This window comes from Lynx canadensis, chromosome A2, assembly GCF_007474595.2.
Source record: "Lynx canadensis isolate LIC74 chromosome A2, mLynCan4.pri.v2, whole genome shotgun sequence".
NCBI lineage: Eukaryota > Metazoa > Chordata > Mammalia > Carnivora > Felidae > Lynx > Lynx canadensis.
The window spans coordinates 97474950-97481823 of record NC_044304.2 but is presented as its reverse complement, the minus strand read 5'-3'; the positions used below and the strand labels follow the sequence as shown (position 1 = coordinate 97481823).

At 35.5% G+C, this 6874-nt stretch overlaps 1 non-coding gene across 1 annotated transcript; it reads right to left on the bottom strand.

Moving 5' to 3' along the window:
• Positions 1 to 455: 455 nt before the first annotated feature.
• On the bottom strand, positions 456 to 562 carry LOC115509458. The gene has a single exon (XR_003967360.1). It is a non-coding gene; the product is annotated as a U6 spliceosomal RNA (small nuclear RNA).
• Positions 563 to 6874: the final 6312 nt, after the last annotated feature.

Sequence of the window (6874 nt, the reverse complement as noted above, 5' to 3'; positions counted from 1 at the left end):
TCTGAGATTAAAACATGAGCTGAGATCAAGAGTTGGATGCTTAACCAACTGAGCCACCCAGGCGCCTCTCTTGGCCCATTTTAAAATCTGGTTGTTTATTTTTTTGTTGAATAGTAGGAATCTTTATATATTTCTGTGTATTAAACCCTAATGAGATACATGATTTGCAAATATTTTCTCCCATTTCATGGGTTTCTGTTGATAGTGTGTTTTGAAGTACAAAAGTTTTTAATTTTGATATAGTCCAATTTATTTATTTTTTCTTTTGTTGTCTGGGCTTTTGAAGTCATATCCAAGAAGCCATTGCCAAATCCAATGTCATGAAGCTTTTCTCATATATTTTCTTTTAAGAGTTTGGGTTCACTTTAAGCCAATCTCTTGTAGATAGTATAATGTTAGAGTCCATCTTCATTCTTTGCATGTGAATGTTTACTTTTCCCAGCACCATTTGCTGAATAAATATTGAATGCTTTAAAAATTCACATGTCCTCCTTGCACAGAAGCCATGCTAATCTTCTCTATATCATTCCAATTTTAGTGTATGTGCTCCCAAAACAACCACTCGATATCTTTTTAAATTAAAATTAAAATTAAAATTATCTTTGAGATTTCTCAAGGAGCCCCTGGAAAATCACAATGATTTATATATTTACCTTATAAAAACAGAGATGCCAGAAATATTTTAGGTTGCCCTGATATAATTTATATTTCTGAATTAGCTTGTCACTATTATAAAAAATTCCTGGGAAGAACTGTCAAGTGAAAAGATAATTTTGTACAGATAAAATATTATCCATATAAAATTTTCTGAGACTGTACATTGCACCAAACAAATTGACAGCCTCAAGAGGTTTGTTAATGCTTTCATTGTCCACGATATGATCTTAACTGTAGAAAAGTTTTGTTATAATTCTTTGAAAGAGTTATGTATTATAGTGCAATGGAGAAGTTTACTCTCCTCAATTTTGTTATTGTTCATTACTGTAATATATCAATCTTATCATAGTCCAATTAGCAGGCAGTTCTGCTTCTTTGGTAGTCATAATACAAAAAGTATGCTTTACCAGATCCAGAAGCCATATTCTTAAATAGCTCTTCAAGAGAAAGACTTCAAAAGCACAATTTGTAACCCATGAATTGTGACATAATTACTATACCCCAAAGTAGTTATTTTATTTGTGGAAAGATTTTCAGAAATAGCCTGAAAACACCATTTTTGCCTCATCAATGGAAAAAACATTTAAAAAAAAATTTTTTTTTAACGTTTAATACTTTTGAGAGAGAGAGACAGAGACAGAGAGATACAGAGCATGAGCAGGGAAGGGGCAGAGAAATAGGGAGACACAGAATCCAAAGCAGGCTTCAGGCCCAAGCTGTCTGTACAGCTTGACTTGGGGCTCAACTTATGAACTGTGAGATCATGACCTGAGCTAAAGTCTGACGCTTAATGGACTGAGCCACCCAGGTGGCACTAAGTAACTGGAATTTGCATAAAAGCTTTAAAAAATTCCTTAAGCTCCTCTTCCTCTAAACAATACTTCTCAGGGCGCCTGAGTGGCTCAGTCGGTTAAGTGTAGGACTTTGGCTCAGGTCGTGATCTCATGGTTCATGGGTTCAGGCCCCACGTTGGGCTCTGTACTGACGCTCAGAGCCTGGAGCCTGCTTCGGATTCTGTGCGTGTCTCTCTCTCTGCCCTTCCCCCGTTCACACCCTGTCCCTCTCTCTCTCTCAAAAATAAACATTAAAAAAATTATAAAAAAATAAATTCCAGTTAGTTAATATGCAGTGTAATATTCATTTCATGTGTCTCATACGATGTTTCAACAGTTCCATAAACACCTGGTGCTCATCATGATAAGTGCACTCCTTCATTCCCATCACCTATTTTATACTCTGAATAACAAAGGATATTTTGCATGTTGAAGATGCCCCCTTCTCCATCTCCTACTACCACCAGTCAAACCCAACTTATTATTGAGCCTAAGATACAAGAAACAACTGAATGGATTATTGTTAATTTGAATATCCCAATGGTATAAGCTCTAGGTGATGAACAACTATTTGGTGTTACCTAGCCATGCTCAAAGAAATGGAAGAGATGGAAGAAGAAATAGAACCAGGCATCAAGCCACCAGAAAGCTGGTTGAATTTTGAGTGCAAGAACAATTATATTATTGTGCATATTGCACTAAAATGCCTTATCAGAAAAAAGAGTATCAACAAAACCATACTTCAGAAACATTTTTGAAAAAACAGCCTTTTTAGAGTGTTGGTATCTCTTGCTATTTCCACTCCAGCTGTTCTTATCATCCACAATAATATTACGATCCTAATCCCAAACCTGGGTGTTCATGCATTTATCCAGCAAACATTTATATATCACTTATACTGCTGTTAGAGTGCACTGATGAGATGAGGGTCTAGATCAGGCAAAAGGAACAGAAAGAGAGGCTTAAAATACATTTGAGGTAAAATGTATAGAATATGGAGACTGATTGGAATAAAATAAGAAAAGGAAGTTTGAGATTTTATTTTTAAAATTTTCTTAACATTTATTTATTTTTGAGAGACAGAGAGAGACTGAGCATGAGTGGCAGAGGGGCAGAGAGAGCATGAGACACAGAATCTGAAGCTGGCTCCAGGCTCTGAGCTGTCAGCACAGAGCCTGATTTGGGCTCGAACTCACAAACTGTGAGATCATGACCTGAGCTGTAGTTGGATGCTTAACTGACTGAGCCACCCAGGTGCCATAGAAAGTTTGAGATTTTAAAAGAGGATATAATCATGACTCTCATACAAAAGTAAATTGGACACCTGCCCAAGATCTTATTTCATTCATTAACTAATGAGGAAGTCATAGATGTTACAATTGATGCAAATGAGATTTACAGAATCACACATATATTAAGATTAAGTATGCTAAAATTAATTCGCAAATAGTTGCAAAACTGGCTCATTCCGGTTTTATTCTCTACCCAGGAGGTAGAGAGAAATCAGTTGCATTTATTCCAGATGAAATTCATATGCATGATTTTGGACAGCAATCATTTGTACTAGCTATTAGTTATCTACAACTTATAAAAATGGTAAAGAAGCTCAAAGACAATGAAAAGTACAGAGAACGTATAGAATCAGATACCAATAATGGTGTGCTTAGGCAACTGTTTTTTTGTGTGTTTTGTTTTTTTAGAGAGAGACCGTGTGAAAAGTGGAGAGGAGTTGGGGTGGGGGGAGAGAGAGAAAGAGAGAGAGAGAATCCCAAGCAGGTTTCATGCTCAGCAAGGAACCTGACATGGGGCTTGATCTTATGACCCTGGGATCGTTACCTGAACCGAAATCAAGAATCAGACACCCAAATGACTGAGCCACCCAGGTGCCCCAAACAATTGTTTAAGTTTCCATTGAAGACATCCATTTCAAAAGACAAAATGTAATGATTTTAATTAAAAAAAAATTTTAAGAATATATCTTTTTCAGAGACTTAAAAATAAATACTGACAAGTGCTCTCTATATTTGGCATTTGGCAATTGGTGTTACTTTTTCAGGAAAAAGTAATAACAAGGCTCATATTCTTGAGAAGGTTTATTTATCTAAATCTATCAGAAGGATCACAGTAAAACACTGTTAAGAAAATGGACTCTGGTTAGATTGCCAAAGTTCACGTTCTGACTTCATTACTAACTAGCTACTGACTTTGGGCAAGTTATGTATTTTCTCTATAACTCAGTTTCTTCATTGCTTAAATGAGAACAGTAACAAGATTTAATTTATAGGACCGTTGAGAAGATTTCATTAGGTAATAAATGTCATGTACCTGACATATGGTAACCACTCAGTAAATGCTATCTATTAGTATCCTGAGAGAAAGGCTATTAATATCACCAGGCTTTTTATAAAGAGTATATTTTGATGGAAACTTAAATGAGTTCAAAATCCTTTCTCTGATTACAGCATTTTCCAATTCCCTGAAATTTCCATTCGCACACCTCCTCAGCCCTATCACCTTCAGAGCCAACCCCATGAGATGCAGGTAAGAGCATTATCATGAGAGAGGGAAGAAACAATCACTTCATGACTACAGCCACAAAGTCTCAATCCCACCATCACTAATGTCCTCCGGGCATCTAAAGTCCCATGGCACTCACCTGTCAGCAGTGAGTATTTTGCAGATAAATCCAAACTCTAATACTGTGGCCCCAAAACTATTGCGTGGTATCTTTCCCCATAGCAAGTATTCATCAATCAAATAAGTTGTTTTTAATCAGGTTAAAAATTCCCAAATTATATAAACCGTGCATGTCAACGAGGTAAAATAAGCATTCTAAAGCAAAAGTAAGACATATTAGTAGGAAAAGCTGAATGACGGGTGGCTTGGATAAATCCTACTGCTAGAAAATAAAGGAAAATAAATACTGAGTAAAGCAGTGTTACACATGTGCCCCAGCCACTTAAACAAGGACTCCCCAATTACCTTTTATAATTTCAAGTAAAGCCTTCAATAATTGCAGCTATGTTTAAAAAAAATGCTTAGGGAAAAAATCCTGGAAGAACACGCATCAAATTATTAGCTAAAATTGAGTCAGGATAAGGAGTTCATTGTCTTTTTTTTTTTTTTACTTACTTTACATTTTAACTTGCTATCCAAATTTTATATAATGAATCACTTCAATGTTTAAAAGTAAAGGAAACCAAGACCCACAAAACCCTCAAGGATGCCCTTTTGAAGCCTCAGACAGAAGAGAAGGGAGAAATATAGACACAGAAAGTAATATAAATTGTCTTAATTATTTTAATTTTTTTTTTTTTTTTACTAACCGCCATACTGCTATGTCAATAACGAACATTTCTCTACATCGTTAATACAGAAAATATTGCTCCTGTATTGGGAATACACTTGAAGAGGTATGGAGCACCTGGCAAAGAAAAGTAGCCAACTTTGTGATAGAAAGTTCTGTATTCCCCTGGTAACTGCACACTTGTTATTCCAGCTTTAGCAATAGCAAGTGAACACTTCTGTTAAAGTTACCAACTTACTTACTCCCCCAGTTTCCATTGTAACTCCTTTTTTTTTGGTACATGTGTAAGAATCCCAAAATTAAGAATGGAGTTTCTTCCAGAAACTTCCACAGCACCAAGAGGAGAGGTGGGTGGTCTGTGTTTGAATGGACCTTAAAATAGATCGGCACTTCTGGTCCCTTTGTAAGGATCATAACATAATTCTCCTCCGTCAAACTAAAAGAAGATGTGGAAATGAGAAGAAACAATCAATAGGGATTTAACTTCAAAAACAGGAAAAAAAAAATACTGCTTAAGAGAGCATGCTAATGGGCTGTGAAAGTGAGTCCCTCACGATGTTTTTCTGCTGGCCCCCAGAAAGGAATGCATAGGTTATGCACATAAAATCCCTTTTTCTATGGTAACAGCAACTTTCCCCAGGGCAACAGGAAATAAGAAAGGAAAATGTTTCTGCAGGTCTGAGGTGAAGTTAAATATAATTTTTTAGTAAATAATCAGACTTCACCAGCTCCAACTCTCTTGCCACCAAGGACCCTATGCTGTCTTGCTCTTTTTTTATTGTATCTTTTTTTATTGTATTGTATGCTGTCTTCCTCCCTTATTGTATCAAAGCTTACTCTTTATAATCTGGATAAATGTTCTTTAAAAAGTAAATATTTAATTGTAGGTCGTTATTTGAGATATTTACTCACAATAGGAAATATGTTCAAAACCACAAGGAATGATGCTCTAAGGTTGGCATCTAAGACAGAAACGCAGGTTAGAGAGAAAAGAATCCTCCGGTGAGCCTTAAATTACATTCCTATAGCTGCCTTCTTATAAAGCCATAAAATTAGGCCTATCCAGAAAGAGTTATGTATTTCTTATTCTTAATTGTAATAAAAAAACACATACAATTTATTATCTTAACCTTTTGGAAGAATACAGTGCAGTAGGGTTAAGTATATTCACATTGTGGTGCAATGCATCTTCAGAAATTTTTTATGCTGCAGAACAAATTCTATACCCATTACACAAAACTCCCCATTTCTCCCTGCTCACACCCCTTGGCAACCACTATTCTACAGTTCTATGAATTTGACTACTTTAGATACTTTCTATAAGTGGAATCATGCAGTGTTTGTCTTTTTATGACTGGCTAATTTCACTTAGCACAATGTCTTCAAGTTTCACCCATGTTGTAGCTTGTGACATGATTTCCTTCCTTGTTAGGGCTGAATCATATTCCATTGTTAGGCATATACCACCTCCTTGCTATTATGAATAACACTACTATGAACATGGGTGGACAAATAGCTCTTCAAGATCCTCTTTCAATTCTTTAGATACCTGCCCCAAAGTGGGATTGCTGGATCATATGTTAACTCTATTTTTAATATTTTGAGGCACCTCCATACTGTTTTCTATAGCAAATGCAACATTTTGCATTTCCACAAATGGTGTACAGAGGTTCCAACATTTTTGCCAACACTTGTTATTGTCTGGGGTTTCTTAGAGTAGCCGTCTTAGTAAGAGTGAAATAATATCTCATGGTGGTTTTGAAGACTTGTATTTTTGATACTACTTTTTTTCCAATTTATAAACGTTGCCTATAATTTCACTAAATTATAATATTGTGAGCCTGCAAATATTACAATACTTGGCAAGTAATGATACACAAGAATTTAAAAGCTTTGTGATTTTGCAATACTCACAAGAAATTGGTGATGATTTGGGAGTTGAATTTGCAATTATAAATCCTCCAGTTATTTACTTAATTCCTGAAGGTATACATAAACTTCTGGTTTCTATGTTCTGGTATTATTTCTCTTTGCTAAATATGTACTTTTTTACATTAATATTGATGCCACCAAATTT